At 34.9% G+C, this 19715-nt stretch overlaps 1 long non-coding RNA gene across 1 annotated transcript; it reads right to left on the reverse strand.

The window, feature by feature from the left end:
- Positions 1-9755: 9755 nt before the first annotated feature.
- On the reverse strand, positions 9756-10416 carry LOC141667493 (uncharacterized). The gene is made up of 2 exons (XR_012552644.1): positions 10182-10416; positions 9756-10041 (listed from the first exon to the last, which is right to left on the reverse strand). It is a non-coding gene; the product is annotated as an uncharacterized LOC141667493 (long non-coding RNA).
- Between the last annotated feature and the right edge of the window lie 9299 nt (positions 10417-19715).

Here is a 19715-nt window from a genome sequence, read left to right on the forward strand (position 1 = left end):
CACATCAAGAAGATAGAAAAACAGGCTGAAGATCATAATTGTGTAAAGAGATTGAGAAGTGATAATGGAACAGAATTCAGGAATACAACATTGAATGAATTTTGAAAAAGCAAAGGCATTGTTCAAGAATTTTCAGCTGCTAGAACACCTCAACAAAATGGAGTAGTTGAAAGAAAGAACAGAACATTAGTTGAAGCTGCTAGAACAATGCTGCAAGATGCCAAGTTGCCAACAAGTTTCTGGGAAGAGGCTATTAACACTGCATGCTATACTCAAAACAGATATCTTATTAACAAGGTGCATGGAAAATGACCTTACTCAATCATGTCTAAGAGAAAGCCTACTATAAAACATCTTCATGTGTTTGGTAGCAAGTGTTATATTTTAAAAGACAACTCTGAATATGTAGGAAAATTTGACTCAAAAGTTTTTGAAGCAATTTTTCTGGGATATTCATTGGAGAGGACTGTCTACAAGGTATATGTGATTGATCAAAAGAAGATTATGGAAAGCACATATGTGACTTTTATTGATGATAAGTGTCCAGGCTTGGAATGCCTTGATGCAAATGAAGCTGAAACCCTGGCATTTGAAAACCTCATTACTGATAGTGATTCTGATGGTGAAGATGAAGTCAATGCATAACGAATTTTGAATGAAGAGACAACTGAACAGGAAAATCATGGGAACGGAAGCTCATCTCAAACACCTGAATTTGATAGAACAAACTCAGGGGGAGAAAGAGAAGAAGGATCTACAAGTCATACCAATGATGAAGAAAATGAAGGCACAAGTCAACAGACTCACACAAGGAAGTGGGATAGAAGTCACACTAGAGAAGCAATTATTGATGATCCTACTCCTGGTATGAGAACTAGAAGTGCAACTACTAATGAGTGCCTACATGCATGCTTTCTGTCTCAAGTAGAGCCTAAGAAAACTGAAGAAGCTCTAATAGATCCAGATTGGATATCTGCAATGCAAGAGGAGCTTAATCAGTTTGAAAGGAATAAAGTTTGGAAGCTAGTTCCTGCACCAAAGAATAGAAGTATAATTGGAATAAAATGGGTGTTCAGGAACAAGATGGATGAAAATGGTATAGTTACCAGAAACAGGGCAAGGTTGGTTGTAAAAGGCTACTCACAGGAAGAAGGAATTGATTATGATGAAACTTTTGCTCCAGTTGCAAGACTTGAAGCAACAAGGATTTTTCTAGCATTTGCTGCACATTCAAATTTTAAAGTGTATCAAATGGATGTCAAGAGTGCCTTCCTAAATGGTGAGCTAGAAGAAGAGGTTTATGTGCAACAGCCACCTGGCTTTGAAGATCCATAATTTCCAGATTTTGTGTACAAGTTACTCAAGGCTCTATATGGACTAAAGCAGGCACCTAGAGCTTGGTATGATACATTGTAAGAATTCCTACTTGAACATGGTTTTACTAGAGGTACTATAGACAAGACTCTCTTCTTCAATAAATATGGTGAAGATATGATCCTAGTTCAAATCTATGTGGATGACATTATTTTTGGTTCTACAAATGAGAAGCTTTGCCAGAGATTTTCTAAGCTTATGCAGAGTTAATATGAAATAAGTATGATGGGGAAATTAAGTTACTTTCTTGGACTTCAAGTTAGCCAAAGAAGTGATGGGATTTTTATCAGCCAAACTAAGTATGTCAAGGATTTATTGAAAAAGTTTGGTATGGTTGATTGTTCACCTGCTTCTACACCTATGTCTACAGCAACAAAGTTGGATGAAGATAGAAAAAGCAAAATTGTAGATATTTCAAGCTATAGAGGAATGATTGGATCATTGCTTTACTTAACTGCAAGTAGACCAGACATCATGTTTGTAACATGTCTATGTGCAAGATTTCAAGCCAATCCAAAAGAATCACATTTGATGGTTGTAAAGAGGATTTTCAGATACTTGAAGGGGACTCCAAACTTGGGATTATGGTATCATAAAGGAACTGATTTTTGAAGCTGTCGGCTACACAGATGCAGATTTTGTTGGATTTTAAACGCAGCGGGGGCATGGCAAAACACAATGCAAACAACTTTGCTCTTGGGGTCTTCAGTTTTTCGTGGAACTGGCGTTTTCTCACCTACTTTCTTCTTCTTGGAAGGGTTCCTCTTCCTTTTCTTAGGATTGGAACCTTCACCAATTAGAAGAACAGAACTCTTCTTAGGGGAAAATTCGATTCCGCAGTCCTCAACATGTTGTGGAGTTCAGGCAGGCTGACATCCAACTTATTCATGTGAAAGTTCACAACAAACTGCGAGAACGAACTCGGAAGCGATTGCAAGACCAAGTCTTGGCTCAGCTCCCCATCCATGGCAAAACCAAGTTGTCCAAGATGTTCAATCAAATTGATCATCTTAAGTACATGGTCATTCACAGATGATCCCTCATACATCCTACAACCGAACAGCTCCTTCGATATCTCATATCGAGCTGTCCTCCCTGCCACATCATACAACTCTTGTAGATGCATGAGGATAGTGTGAGCATCCATATGCTCATGTTGCTTCTGTAGCTCAATGTTCATGGAAGCTAGCATGATGCATTGAGCAACATTTGTATCATCTAACCACTTACGATACACAACATGTTCATCATTATGTGCATCACTAGCAGGTTCAGTAGGCTTAGGTGAGTCAATCACGTATTCCAGCTTCTCAATCCTGAGAACAATTCTCAAGTTTCGAAGCCAGTCAGCATAATTAGGACCAGTCAATTTGTGAGCATCCAGTATGCTCCTGAGTGATAGTGCAGAAGACATAATGTACAAAGTAAATCTGTAAATGATAAACACATAACAACACTTAGCAAATATTCGATTTCATTTCAAAACACTATATGAATCGGGTCTTTATTCATAAGTGGCTCCCACTAGTTTTCCTAATTTATTCAACCCCCTACGTGAAAAATTAAGCATTCATAATGCTAGTGGGAATAGGGATCCTACATTCCATTACACAACCCCGGCTGTAGCACGAACCGCCATGCAATGTTCAATAGGCAGACAACTCTTGTCAATTACATCTCATGTTATTCCCTAATCAATATTCTAAGTCAAGTCTAACCCAACATTCTAAGTCAAGTCTAACCGACAATGTTACTTTAGCCTCTTGAATAATTGAGTCTCGGCTGTAGCACGATAAACTCAATATTCTAAGTCAAGTCTAACCCAACATTCCGTACAGTTGAATCAGTCCCCAAAGGCCCACGGCTGTAGCACGTACCGACCTTTAGATTCTTATTCAATGTACACATCTCTATGTAATAGACAAGTATTTCTTATTTCGAAATCAAAGCCCTCGGCTGTAGCACGAACCGACAATGATTCAAAAATAAGAACTACTTTTCTATCATGTTGGAAGGCTATGACCGACACAAGCCCGTTGTATCATTGGCCAATTACTACTTGATATTATTTAATTTTAGAGGGATTATATTACGTTACAATCATAATCATATTATAAAGAGATTCTTCCTTTTAAATTTAATATTTCAAAGCAATAATCAATAATCAGATGATTCCCAGATCGGGTGGAGCATTGTCAAGAGGCGTCCATTAATAACCCTTTCTTACAGATAGAAATCTGTTGTTGACAGAATTATCCTTTCTCTCATATCGAAAATTCATATTCAATTACTTGTTTCATAAACACAAGAATCTCATGATTGTATTCATAATATTGTTATTAAGGTTATGAAACAATTTCACTATACTAGGTTGTCTAACAAACGCCATATATTTATTTAAGTTCACCTAAATCTATCATCGCATGATAAACTAAGCATATATCACATATATCAACATAAATAAACATCAAGGTAGGCATGTTATATCATCTAGCACATTAGTCTAAGCATTATACATCTCTATGTATCACATGAAGCATTTAAAATCAATTCAAACGATCAAAAACAGCTTTAAAACACTTCATGGAATATAAACAGTTCAAAACTTTTATATAAACTAAAATTGATCACTCCATTAGATCCGTCTCGAAAAAACGAATCCAACGGTATATTGCACGTCTAAAACGGAGTTACGAAACTCCCAGAAAATCAATTTTAAAATCAAGAGAGGGCTGTAACGCATTACAGGAACACGTTACAAGCCCTGTAACGCATTCCGGTGATGCGTTACACCCCTTTTAAGCCATTAAAGGGTGTAACGCATTCCGTGAATGCGCCACAGGTGTGTAACGCATTACCGGAATGCGTTACACCCCTATATATATATATATTTTTTTTGCAGCCGCCGTTGCTTCTCACATGGATTTCCGCGCGAGTCAGACCTTCTTTCTGCCTGACATTCTTTCCGTGCAGCAACAAAACGTACAGCAGACTAGCACAGCAGTACAAATATAAACATATATATATATATACTTTATATACATATATTTACTTATTTAATTACGAATTTTAATTGAAACAACTTCAAAAATTCATAATAAAAAATCTATACATCATAAAATTATGAAAAAAATACCCAGACGATCTACAACACTTGTAGAACCCAGATCAACATTCAAAATTATTCTGAGAAACGATTTCTCATCAGACAAAATTAATCCATGATATAACTTGTAAAATTCATAATTAATTCATACAAGCACATAAAATTCTGAAATTTTTACCACAGATCTATATGCATACAACCTATGCTCTGATGCCATTGTTGGATTTTAAACACAGCGGGGGCATGGCAAAACACTTTTACATATATAAAATCCAAATAAAAGCATACAGATCATGAATAAAAATTCGAGGGATCGAATCTAACCTTTAAAAATAATTCGGAGACAACGATTAGAGATCCTTAGCAGTTGCTCCTCAAGTGTGAAGCACTCCACCGGTATCCACTAAGAAAACGATGTTAAGGAGGAGGAAGGAGGTGGAGAGAATTGGGTTTTCCAAACTTTTTGGGTTTTCGGGTTTCGAGGTTAGAATAAAAATAGGGTCTATAATAGTGTATTTATAGGCAAAATTTTTAGCTGAAATTTTCCCATAAATATTATTATTATTATCCCATTTATTATTCTCATTAATAATTAAAACACCTTTTAATCATTAATCCTTTTTCTAAACACTTTAGAAATAATTCTCTCTCTTGATTTAATTTCCAAAAATTAAATCCTTTAATTAATAATATTAAGAACTTTTCTTAATTAATTTATAATCAATTAAATCTCATTTAATCAATTTTTATATTTGCCAATTAATTATTTATTTCATAAATAAATAATTATTAGCCATTATTAATTAATTCCTCCACCATTAAATCATTCTCTTTTTATGGTGTGACCCTGTAGGTTCAATATTAAGCCGGTAGTAGAAATAAATAATAATAAAACTATTTTATCATTATTTATATAAATTCTCTAATTTATTAAATATGATTAATTAATTAATCACATTTATTCTACATCGTGAGTGATGCTTCTCAACATATCGCGACTATCCGGATAATATGAATTCACTGCTTAGAATACCAAGAACCTGTCAGTGAATAGTTACCGTACAATAAACTCCTTCTACCCTACAATGTCCCGATTAAATACAAGGCATGGATCTCGTGTCAAGCCTATCTAATTCAATCACTTTGCTTACCATTTACTATGCGTAGTTCTATGCAAATTAGAAACTCCTTTCTAATTTCATTTACTCTGGCCAGAGATTCCTGAACTAGCATAAGTGGATCAGCCTTGAACATTCGCTTCCTTCACTGGAAGGGGTAGATCCTTTATTGATCATACACTATCTTCGTGTACAAATTCCTATACCCAGAAGAGCCCTAATAATTATCCCTAGAGACTAAGAACTAAACCAAAGTATAGTTCAGTGTACACAAGATGACTATGATGACCGCAAGTCTAAGGATACTTGTACAACTATCACTATGTGAACAACTGCTGACACGTGAGTGAACTCCATCAGTTGTTCAGTTGTGCGAGTCATGTTCAGTGAACTTATTCTATAATAAGCACCTACATACTAGCTATAGTGTCACCACACAAATGTCTATGAGAACAGACATCCTTCATAATGAAGCAAGCATAGTATGTACCGATCTTTGCGGATTATTAATTACCAGTTAGTAATCCTATGACCAGGAACTATTTAAGTTTAGAGTTATCATCTTTTTAGGTCTCACTATTATGATCTCATCATAATCCATAAAAAGCTTTACTCTAAACTATGGTATATCTTATTTAAACACTTAAATAGATAGAGCCCGTAATAAAAACAAAACAAGTCTTTTATTAATATCAATGAAATCAAAACAGATTACATAAAGAGTTATTCCTAAATCCTAATACCTGATTGGACTTAGGACATATTCCTTTCAGATTTTGCTGGATGCAGGGTTGACAGAAAGAGTACTAGTGGAAGTTGTCAATTTCTTGGACAAAGACTTGTATCCTGGTATAACAAGAAATAAAAATCTGTATCAACTTCTAAAGTAGAGGCTGAATACATAGCTGCAGGAAGTTGTTGTGCTCAAGTGCTTTGGATTAGAAATCAGCTAATGGATTATGGCCTAGTATTACACAAAATTCCTATCATGTGTGACAATACTAGTGCTATATCTATAGTGGCTAATCCAATAAATCATTCTAGAACAAAGCACATTGATGTAAGGTACCATTTTATTAGAGAATATGCTACAAATGGTACCATTGAGCTTATTTTTGTTCCAACAGAAAACCAATTAGCTGACATTTTTACTAAACCTTTGGATGAAACAACTTTCACCAGACTTGTAGGTGAAATTGGAATGCTTAATTCTTCATCCTAAGGCAAGAACTCAGCTAATGTGTTGCAGCAGATTAATTTCTAGTAAATCAAAATTAATTTGATTTAATTAGAAATTCACTGAAATATGAATTATAAATATTTCAGAAATCTCTGCATATTTATTTTTCAAACACAGAAAATCAAACTTGGAAATTTTCAAATTCTAAGTAAACTGCTAAGTTGTTAATTTACATCCTTAATATGTAAAATTAACACAAGGTAGACTTAAACTGATCAAAAGTATATAGAGAACTGAGTTCTCGATAAGTCTAACTGACTTATCGACAAGTCATTTTAAGACTTCTCGAGTGAGTTCTCGATAAGTCAATTTACTGACTTCTCGAGTGACTTCTCAATAAGTATTATTATGACTTATCGATAAGTCATTGTAGAGTTCTCTAGTAGTGTAAACTTACAGAGTTCTCTACAAGTATCTTTTTAGACTTATAAATAACCCAGAACTAAAATAATTTACTTTCATAAATGATTTCAGTCAAATACTTTTGGCAAAATTATTCTGTTTTTTTTTGAATTTATTCAAATAAAAATTGGAATCAAATTTAGTTCATTTTGGACAAATTGGGTATTTATTTGAAATCTCGATAAGTTTATTTTTTAGTTCTTTACAAGAATAAAAAAAATGACTTATCAATATGTCTTTCATTTCTTAAAATGACTTCTCGATAGACTAATTCCAAACGTCTATTTTTGAGTTATCGATGAGTCATTTGCTTTTACTATAAATACCCAGACATCTCGATACATATACATACTTACTCATTCGAGATCTCAAGTGACCTAGCTTTTCAATCCAAAACTGATTTCTTTCTCGTTTTCACTCCTTTCTCACTAATTTTTCTTACCCATTCACTCTCACTAAACATCAATGACACTCAATATTGTTAGAGCTACTATCCCAGATGTAACAACCCAAATCCGGGGTCAAGATTTGGTGTCACGAAACAATCTTTACATAAAATAATAGAATATTCAATTAACCCCTTGAATCCGGATCGTTTACAGGTTATAGTATGAAACAAGAATCTAACCCTTTACAACTCACAATACCTAATATACAAGTGTAAATACCTTTGAACTAATGCTCTTGTCACATTCTTTTAACACCTTCAACCTCTCGCAGCGGAAATTTCTCTAACTTCTGCTGTCTATCAAAGCTATTCACTTTTATCCTTATATGTTTCTGGAAGAAATAAGAATTTACAAAGCAAGAGTGAGCCAAAAATGCCCAGCAAGTATATAATTTGAGTTTCAAGCATTAATATCAAAGAAAACTTCCGGAAAAAATCTTAAAACAATTTTAAACAATTATATTTATTTGAGTGAGTGAGCGAATAAACATTGGCCGTCACCAGCCTTCGATTACAAATCTAAAAGCGACAAGCGATTCTCTGAATCATCTCTTGAATCAGGGTTTCATCCGGTTTTGAAATCATAAAAAAAACCATTCGAGAGAGAATGCCGTTCATGGCGATCAACAACAAATTAGACTGGACACTAGTTCGCATCTATATTCTACTGATCAGTCAGAATATAATGCAGATCTATATCTCAATACATAGATCTAGTCGGGTCCCCAGGCACTACGGCCCATCTCGAGGTACCAGTCATCCCGGTCCTCAGGATTAAGTAAAACTCAATCCCCAAAATATCACTATCCAGCCCGTAGAGTGTTTTGATGTCAAATTATTTTGAATTCAAAACATCCCAATTCATGGTTCGCAAATAACCCGAAAGAATGGGTATTTGCTCACGAGAGCAATCGAATTATAGGAGCAATAATGAAAGGATCGTGCATAATCAGAGTAATTGCAGCGAAATGTAAAACAGTTAACTATTCTGAACTTAGAATAGGAATGAATAAATATTTGCAGTATTTAAAAGAAAAATCAAGAATACTTGCAGTATTTAAAAGAAAATTTGGGAATACTTGCAGTATTTAAAAGAAAAATCCAGAATACTTGCCTCAATAAGCTTTAACCGCTATTGACTTTGGTTCGACTTTGATCATTCGGCTTTATTGTCAAACTACTATCCTATTCTGGATATGATCCCAACATTCAGACCCTTTAGTTGGAACTTCGTTGGTCTCGACGTTTAATCACTAGATCGTTCCTAGTCTGATGTCACATCTCGGGTCTCCCGTCTAAAACCTACAGGGTTGAAATACCCTAATTCAGATAACCGCTTAAGCTTAACATCAAATCGCCACCCCATTCTACCCATATGATTTCATAACCGAATTCATATTTATATGTATTATCGAAATACACATAGCAATTATGGTTCACATCTTCGAAACCCGGTTCGGTGTTTAATTTTGGAAAATACGTATATTTGTCGTTCTGAAAAATAGGGTAATCGATTATTCATAAAATATCTTATCACGTCACGTAAATAGGTTTCATAAAGTTTAATTATATCCTTGTTCGACGTTTCCGATAATTACAGGTTACGTTCCCGTATCTTTGGAATTAGTTTTCCCGAAAATCGGGCAGCGTTTCCTTTGTTTATCTGCCTACCCGTCGAACATCCCGATGTCAATCAATCACAACCAAATTTCAAATCAATTACACTTTAATTCCCAACCACCGATTTTCGTTCACAATATTAATTCGCAAATTCACAATCACCAATTAAAAACAATTATCAATTAATACTTACATTTTTATTTTATGTTTTAATTCGCATTTTATAAATTTTATTCGTATTTTTTTGTTTTTATTGGTAGGACTCAGAACTGCGTCATCACAGTCTACCGTCGGCTCGCCGAGGTTCATCACCGACGGCGATAAAATTTACGGGTTCCCGTTATATCGGGCATCCTACGTAAATTCCACCGATTAATAATTTTTAATTCCCGCATCAAAATATTTCATTTCACGAATCAATCAAATAATTTTTTTCCTGCAGAGAAATTAAAATATCAAATTGTAATTAGCACTGTTCGAATCAAGACAGCACAGAACATCAAAATAAGCAGCGTGAAAGACACGCGCCCGTCACCCAGCCGGAAAACAACCCGGCTGCGACGGAGCAGAATCAGAACCGAGCAATACCACATACACTCGAATACACGAACACCAGACATCGACACAACAATAAAAACCACCGGTTGACCCATACACACGCCACCAGCACGCGCATACACGCGCAGCAGCGGTGACAGGGTCACCAGAAATTGAACAGCAGAGCGGCGAAAAACTGAAACAAGGAACACAGGCATCACAATAATTTCATACACACAAGCACGCATGTATATATATGCGATTCAACAGGAACCAAAGGTCACCGGAAAGAAAACGATGATGGTGACCGGAAAACAAAAACCAGTGTGAACTTACCGTGAAAAGCCGAGGAAAAGAAGAACAAGGAAGGAGAGCAGAGTTCGAGAAGAAAGAAAGAGAAGAGAGGAAAGAGTTGTGTGAGGGAGAAGAGAATTGAGAGAGGTTAAAGAGAGAGATTGATATAGAGAGAGATGGAAACAAACTGGAGCATGAATTTGGGGAAAAGAGGGTAAACACATTCGTGTTTATCTGATTTTTATTCGTATCTTTTGCTTTCCCGAACCCAAATTTATTCCATATTTCGCGATTAAACGAACAATTATGTGGATAAAATAACCTGGAATTTATGAGGACAACCTTACATCCTCGGGAATAATTTAAAATTAATATTATAAAATTCTCAAAATAATTTAAAACAGATAAGATAAAGGTTTTCAAAATTTCTAATTCATTTTTGGAACGCACACTAACTTGCATTTTACCATTTACGAATACACATATGGATAATTAAAATCCAGAAATTTTTTGAATAAATTTTAAAATTCTCAAAATATTTAAAAGTTAATAAAACAAAATTTTCATGATTTTTGAAATATCTTGGAATCAAATAATGATTTTACAATTAAATGGAAATCTAGAAAATCATTTAAAGATAATTAATAAATAAAATATTGATTCCTAAATTTTATAAACTCTTAAAATTATAAAATAACAAAAATAATTTTAGGAGCAATTTTAGCATTTATGAGAATAAATATTCAATATAATCATTTTAAAAAATGAATTAAGTTCATACAACTCGATAATTAATCATAAAATTAACCTTTGCATTCAACAAATCACAAACAATAAATAATACACATCACATAGCTGACCGAATCATCACACATTTGATTTGTTTAATAATTCGATAATTACATTTACCTTTTGGATCCGAAAATAGGTTACTTAGCCGCTAAGTAACTATATAACGATATGATTTTAATATTAAATTTGGATAATTATCACAACAGAGCCTCCTATAAAATACTTTATACGAAATTAAGGTAATAACGTCCCGCCTTCTGAGAATAGGGACTTTTATCGGTATATAAAATGATTTGCATATTGAAAATTTCACACCGGGACTCGTACAGGTCAAACCGTATCCCGGATCGAAAAAGTCAAAACACGAAAAGTGTTCAGAATTATCAAATTAGGTTAGGAAGGAGTTTTCGGAAGAGTTTCGGGTTGTAAGAACGCAGAAACGGTTGAAGTGGAACGATTTCTGATTTTAAAAAAAAGAAATTTTATAATTAAGTAAAATAATCATTATTAATTGTATAAATCCTTATAAAATCATATGATAATCCAAAAATTACCAGAAAAATACCAAAATTATCTAGATTTAATTCTGGATAATTGGAAATTAGAATATCTAAATTTTATCAGAAATAAACATCCAAAAATATTATCCATCATCAAATAATTCACCAAAATTCACATAAAAATCACATAATAATTATTTATTGAGAAAAATAATTACATAATATTTCCCAGACGTTACACCAGAGAAAGGAACAAACTACCTAACTTTTACTGATGATAACCAAGCCCCTAATAACTTCAAGGGGTTTGTAAAATTCTTCTCTGAATCCTATCTTGCAGGAGCTTTAACTGCTAACCCAGTCCTTTACTTGGATGTGTTGCATGAGTTTTGGACAACTGTTGTGGTAAGGACTGTGATGAATGACAACTATGTATCATTGGTGATAACTTGCACAGTTGGAGGCCAACAGATAGAGTTAAATGAACAAGATGTGAATATAGCTTTGGGGCTCCCAACTGCAAACTTAGTGGAGGTGCCAACTCCTGATGAATTGACTGGGTTTATGGACTTCATTAATTATGGTGGAAGAATCAACTTGTCAAGCTTGAACATGACACACTTAAGGAAAAAATGGTCCTTTATGTTTGATTATGTAGTGAGGGCCTTCACATGCAGAAAGACAGGGTATGACAATATTACAAGTGTGGTACAGAAGCTGGTGTACTCAATAGCCCACAAAAGACACTTGAATGTTGGTCTATTTATCCTGGAAGAACTTGCAATCAGGCTGACCAGGCTATGTCTGCTAGAGGTAAGGAAATCTTCTTTCCTAGATTCATTATGTCTACTTTAAATCATAAAGTAACAGACATACATTTGTTGAATGGTATAGATAGCACCAAAATAGGTAATTATAAGCAAGTGTCCAAAATAATATTTGGTTCACTTACTACAAAGAATAAGGTAAATGTGAGTCTGAAAATCACTCCATTTATGTTGGAGAGATTTAGGACTTACCCTTACCCAATGCCTAACATGAGATCCAATGCACAAGCTTGCACAACTATGGTTCCTGAACCTGTGGAAGTACAAACACAGGAACACCCACAGGGACCTTCCCAAGCTGAAACCACTTCTTCAAACTAACTAGTAGCTAGGAAACCAACCACCTCATCTTCTCAAAAGGATGAGGTGAGTAAGAGGAAGATAAAGGAGGTAACCTTAACATTTTTGAATGAGAGTGGTGAGGATCAAACCGAAGCTGAGTCACCCTTGGTCAAGAGAACAAAGAAGAGTAAAAAATCTGAGCTGACCACTCAAGCCACCTCTATATCCTCCCAAAAGGATGCAGTTGTAACAATGGGGACAAAACAGACTCTAGATACATCCTCTCAACATGGTGTGTCTATTGAAAAGAACATTCACCCCAATGCATCTTGTATAGAGTCTGCACAGCCTGCACTTGATCAAATCCAAGTGTATGGTAGAAGAAATAAGAATGACACACACATGAGGGCATATCTATTGAAGTGTTAGGAAATGAATAACACACAGAGGGGGGGGGTAAATTAAATCTTGTAGGGAAGATGTATTAATGCAGTAAACAAGCATGCAGTAAATAAGAACACAATCTTTTCAAAACTCACTTTACAATTGCCAATTAGTGTCATGTTTACACCTTCTAGCATATGTATGTCATTTACTTTATAATTTAAAGATAATATAATAAATCTAGGCATAAGGATCTCTTTACCTCTTGATTCCAATGAAATAGTCAACCTGGTTCTTAGCTCCTCCAATATGCAGTGTCCTACATTTATCTAGTTTGTTGTGAGCCATGAAGTAGACCAGCTTCTGGACAACACTGGATATGTTGTCAAATCCTGACTTTCTGCAAGTAAATTCCCTTATCACAGAGTCAAATAGGAATGACCATTCCCTCCTCAGATATTTCTTGTTCATGCTGGACAGATTAATCCTCTCAGAATAATTTATGAAATCCATGAACTCATGCAGCTCATCCTGAGTTGGAGCCTCCACCAGATTGTCAGTAGAAATTCCCAAAGCCTTGTTGACATCATCCTCAAGAATCTCCACTTGCTGTCCCTTAATTGTGCAGTTTATCACTATAGTTGCAGCTTGATTCTCATGCACAACTGTCCTGGTTGTTGCTGTGTTCCAGAAATCACCTAACACATCTAAATACGACACATGATTAGCAATTAGAGCACCTACAAAGTAGGTCTTAGAAAGAAACTTAACAAAGCACTGAAAAACTTCAGGTGCTTGATTTGCATCCAGAAATGCAAGAAAGTTGGTTTCCTTGGGAAGAAAGGGTACAAGATTGTTGGTTGCCATTGATATGAGTATGAAGTTTAGTGGGTAAAAAGATTTGTGAGAAAAAAGGAAAAACTAGAGAGAAATCGGTTTTGGATTGAAAGCTAGGTCACTTAAGATCTCGAAAGTTGTAAGTAAATGTATGTATCGAGAAGTCTTGGTATTAATAGTAAAAGAAAATGACTTGTCAAGAACTCAAAAATAGACGTTTGGAATTTACCTATTGAGAAGTCATTTTTAAGAATTAAAATACATATCGAGAAGTCATTTTAAATTACTCTTATTAGAGAACTGAAAATTGACTTATCGGGATGTCAAATAAATACCCAGTTTATCCAAAAATAGACTGAATTAATTCCAACTTTTATTTGAATAAATTTAAAATAAAAATTAGAATAAATTTTCCAAAAGTATTTTACCAAAATAATTTATTAAATTAAATTATTTCAGTTCTGAGTTATTGATAAGTCAAAAATTGTACTTGTAGAGAACTCTGTGAATTAACACTACTAGAGAACTCTACAAGGACTTATCGATAAGTCATTTTTAAGCCTATCGAGAAGTCACTCAAGAAGTCAGTAAATTGACTTGTCGAGAACTCACTCGAGAAGTCCTAAAATGACTTGTCGAGAAATCACTTAGACTTATTGAGAACTCAGTTCTCTATATACTTTTGATTATTATAATTCTGCCTTTTATTAATTTTACATATTAAAGATGTAAATTAACAATTAAGCAGTTTACTTAGAATTTGAAAATTTCCAAGTTAATTTGAATTTGAAAAATAAATATGCAGAGATTTCTGAAATATTTATTATTCATATTTCAGTTAATTTCCAATTAAATCAAATTAATTTTGATTTAATGGAGATTAATCTGCTGCAAAATATTAGCTGAGTTCTTGCCTTAGGATGAAGAATTAAGCATTCCAATTTCACCTACAAGTCTAGTAAAAGTTGCTTCATCCAAAGGTTTAGTAAAAATGTTAGCTAATTGTTTTTCTGTTGGAACAAAAATGAGCTCAATGGTACCATTTGTAGCATGTTCTCTAATAAAATGGTACCTTACATCAATGTGCTTTATCCTAGAATGATTAACTGGATTAACTAGTATAGATATAGCACTAGTATTATCACACATAATAGGAATTTTGTGTAACACTAGGCCATAATCCATTACTTGATTTCTAATCCAAAGCACTTGAGCACAACAACTTCCTGCAGCTATGTATTCAGCCTCAACTGTAGAAGTTGATACAGATTGTTGTTTCTTGCTATACCGGGATACAAGTCTTTGTTCAAGAAATTGACAACTTCCACTAGTACTCTTCCTGGAAACCCTGTATCCAGCAAAATCTACATCTGTGTAACCAATAGCTTTAAAACCAGTTCCCTTAGGATACCATAATCCCAAGTTAGGAGTTCCCTTCAAATATTTGAAAATCCTCTTTACAGTCATCAAATGTGATTCATTTGGATTGGCTTGAAATCTAGCACATAGACATGTTGCAAACATGATATCTGGTCTACTTGTTGTTAACTAAAGCAATGATCCAATCATCACTCTATAGCTTGAGATATCTACACTCTTGCCCTTTTTATCTTTATCCAACTTTGTTGCAGTAGACATAGGTGTAGATGCAGGTGAACAATTAACCATATCAAACTTCTTTAATAGATCATTGACATACTTAGTTTGGCTGATAAAGATACCATCACCTCTTTGACTGACTTGAAGTCCAAGGAAGTAACTTAGTTCCCCCATCATACCCATTTCATATTCACTTTGCATAAGCTTGGAGAATCTTTGGCAAAGCCTCTCATTAGTAGAACCAAAGATGATATCACCCACATAAATCTGAACTAGGATTATATCTTCACCATGTTTTTTGTAAGAAAAGAGTCTTGTCTATGGTACCTCTAGTAAAACCATGCTTCAGTAGGAATTCTGACAGTGTGTCATACCAGGCTCTAGGTGACTGTTTTAGTGCATATAGAGTCTTGAGTAACTTGTACATAAAATTTAGAAATTCTGAATCTTCAACGCCAGGTGGCTGTTGCACATAAACTTCTTCTTCTAGCTCACTATTCAGGAAGGCACTCTTGACATCCATTTGATATACTTTAAAATTTGAATGTGCAGTAAATGCTAGAAAAATTCTTATTGTTTCAAGTCTTGCAACTGGAGTGAAAGTTTCATTATAATCAATTCCTTCTTCTTGTGAGTAGCCTTTTGCAACCAACCTTGCTTTATTTCTAGTAACTATACCATTTTCATCCATTTTATTCCTGAACACCCATTTTGTTCCGATAATGCTTCTATTCTTTGGTGCAGGAACTAACTTCTAAACTTTGCTTCTTTCAAACTGATTCAGCTATTCCTGCATGGAAGATATCCAATTAGGATCCATTAAAGCTTCATCAATTTCCTTTGGCTCTATTTGAGATAGAAAACATGCATGTAGGCACTCATTAGCAGTTGCACTTCTAGTCCTCACACCAACAGTAGGATCACCAATAATTTCTTCTCTAGTATGACTTCTATCCCACTTCCTTGTATGAGTTTGTTGACCTATGCCTTCATCATTTTCTTTATTATTGGTATGACTGCTAGATCCTTCTTCTCTTTCTCCCCCTAAGTTTGTGCTATCAAATTCAGGTGTCTGAGATGAGCTTCCACTTTCATGATTTTCCTGTTGAGTAGTCTCTTCATTTATCATCTGTTGTGCATCAACTTCATCTTCCCCATCAGAATCACTATCAATGTTGAGGTTTTCAAAAGCAAGGGCTTCAGCTTCATTATCATCAAGGCATTCCAAGCCCGGACTCTTGTCATCATCAAAAGTCACATATGTGCTTTCCATAATATTCTTTTGATCAATCACATAAACTTTGTAGGCTGTTCTTTCCAGTGAATATCCCAGAAAAATTGCTTCAAAGACTTTTGAGTCAAATTTTTCCACATATTGAGAGTTTTCTTTCAAAATGTAACACTTGCTTCCAAACGCATGAAGATGCTTTACAATAGGATTTCTTTTAGACATGATTGAGTAAGGTGACTTGCCATGTGCCTTATTAATGAGATATCTTTTCTGAGTGTTAACAGCTTCTTCCCAGAAACTTGTTGGCAACTTGGCATCTTGCAACATTGTCCTAGCAGCTTCAACTAATGTTCTGTTCTTTCTCTCAACTACTCCATTTTGTTGAGGTGTTCTAGCAGCTGAGAATTCTTGAACAATGCCTTTGCCTTTGCCTTTGCAGAATTCACTCAATGTTGCATTTCTGAATCCTGTTCCATTGTCACTTCTCAATCTTTTCACATAATTGTAATCTTCAGCCTGTTTTTTTTATCTTCTTGATGTGCTCAATTATGATATGTGGAGTTTTATCTTTAGAGTGCATAAACTGTACCTAAGTGTATCTTGAGAAATCATCCACCATCACAAATGTATATTTGTTCCTTGAAATTGACAAGACATTTACTGGCCCAAACAAGTCCATATGAATTAGTTGCAAAGGAGTACTTATAGAATTCACAGTTTTTGACTTGTGATCTTTTCATTTTTCCTTACTGACAAGCTTCCCAAACTTCAACTTGAGCAAACTCCAGTTTAGGCATGTCTCTTACAAACTCCTTTTTGACCAAGGTGTTAATTTCCTTGAAATTCAGGTGAGATAACTTTTTATACCAGAGCTTGCTTTGTTCTTCTGATGCCTTGGTGTAGAAGCAACATACACCATCCTTATTTGTTGAGTCAAAATCTGTAACAAACAAGCTTCCTTTCCTTGCTCCTTTTAGAGCAACTTCACCAGTTTTCTTGCTGATAAAAGTGCATTTGTTGAATGGAATTTATGACACTTTATAATGCTCTAATAAGCTTTGGATTGGTGCATTTGTACTCAAGTTGTTAAGTGTTTTAATGTGTTTTCTAGTGTTTTTGTATTTTAGGCAATATCTAGATAATCAGGTGAATTAGCATTATTTTGGAGCTAATATAGTGTCTAGGTGGTGTTGGAATAAAAGCTCGCAAAGACCGGCTCGAATCTGCAAGAAAAATGCAAGAAGTAAATTTTAATAGAAGGCCAGCGTAGCTGCGCTGATGAAGCGCGCGGTCGCACCGAAGTTCAGGGAGTCAGTGCGCCCCGCTGATGAAGCGCGCGACTACGCCGTGTCGGGATAATAAAATCCTGATTCTATTGCAATTTTGTTTTCTGGACTCCTGGGCTGTTTGGACTGCTATATATTGATAACTCAAGATCGTTTTTTTATAAGGAGACTTACCAGAGCACAAGGAGAAGATGACAAGAGACCTATAGCACAATTCAACAAAGGCAAAGACGATCTAGTTTATTCTTGTGAATCTTTGTTTTGAGTTGTAATCTTGGATGCTCGTTTCTTATTTTGTTGAACCTATACTCTTGTTTGTACTTGATTTTATTTATTCGTTATAAAGACTACGTTTTATATACCATGCTTTCATCGGAACCCATGTTGATGATGTGTCCGATTATGGGCTAATCGTTATCGTGGGGTTCTAGCGGATTTATTTATGGATTTCTCTAGTTAATTTGATTGAAATCTTAGTATGTGGTGATTATATGATATCCTATTATTGGTTGTGCGTATTCGTCTTATGAGCGTCGTGAACTTATAAGATAGTGTGTTAATTCTTAATGAAGCGAAAGTTAATTTAAGGATTTAGAACTTGCCATGCTAGCATAGGTTCATGTATTTGCTATGCATGATTCATAGGTAATTTTAATTATCTTACTTGCCCTATGTAATCAAGATAGATAACTTGTGCTTAAACCGTTATGTTGTCAAATTCTATAGACATATAGGGTCTCAATATAATTGGTGTCTATTCAGCTTCTATCTCTTTTATGGATGTCTGGTAGTATGGTACTCGCGCACGAAAGTTGGCATTTATCAGTTTTGTGTTATCTGATTAGTGTCATCAACATTGCATGCTAAGGGTAAGATCAATAAGGCTATTGGATGAAGTATTTAATGTAGTTAGAATCCCATGTTTGTCATAATTATTAATTCCATCAATCTTATTCTCATAGTTATAAATATTAGTTTAATTCTTAGTTATAAACATCCTCAATTAGTTATAGTCTTAGCATTGAATAATAACCATACATTATTGCTTAAGTGCGTGAATTAATTAGTTAACCAATACAGTCTCTGTGGGAACGAACTAGAAAAGATTCTATACTACTTGCGAACTCGTATACTTGCATGTATTATTAGCGTGTGTTTAGCGACTAACAAGTTTTTGGCGCCGCTGCCGGGGACTGCATTGTTAATTGATAGTTTATGTGCTTTCCATCAGTGGTCGTTGAAGTTCACTGACTCGGACATTGTTACTTATCTATTTCCTTGTCTTATTTCAGATACTCTAGCGAGGGTGTATGCATACGCGTTCGCGTACTCGTAAGAGAACACTAGATAAAGCTGAGGAAGAAGTTGTAGTAGTTCGGAAGGAAGTTTTTGAGGGAGAAAAGAAGGTAGAAGAAGAAGAGAAAGTTGAAGAACCAGTTGTAGTAGCGATGGGAGATCAAGTAGAAAATCCGAAGGCTTTGATGGATTATTCTCTGCCTAAGATTAATGACATTCAGTCAAGCATCATTAGACCAGCCATCAGGGTTAACACTTTTGAGATCAAGTCAAGCACGATTCAGATGATACATAACTCAGTTCAGTTTGGGGGTTCTCCTACTGAAGACCCCAACATGCACATCAGGAATTTCATCGAGATCTGCGACACTTTCAAATTCAATGATGTAACTGAAGACGCTATCAAGCTACGCCTGTTCCCATTCTCTCTGAGGGACAAGGCCAAGTTCTGGTTACACTCTCTGCTAGTAGGATCTATCACCACTTGGGAGGATCTTGCACAAAAGTTTCTCACTAAATTCTTCCTCATGGCGAAGACTGTT

This window comes from Apium graveolens, chromosome 6 (genome assembly GCF_009905375.1).
Source record: "Apium graveolens cultivar Ventura chromosome 6, ASM990537v1, whole genome shotgun sequence".
NCBI classification, from domain to species: domain Eukaryota; kingdom Viridiplantae; phylum Streptophyta; class Magnoliopsida; order Apiales; family Apiaceae; genus Apium; species Apium graveolens.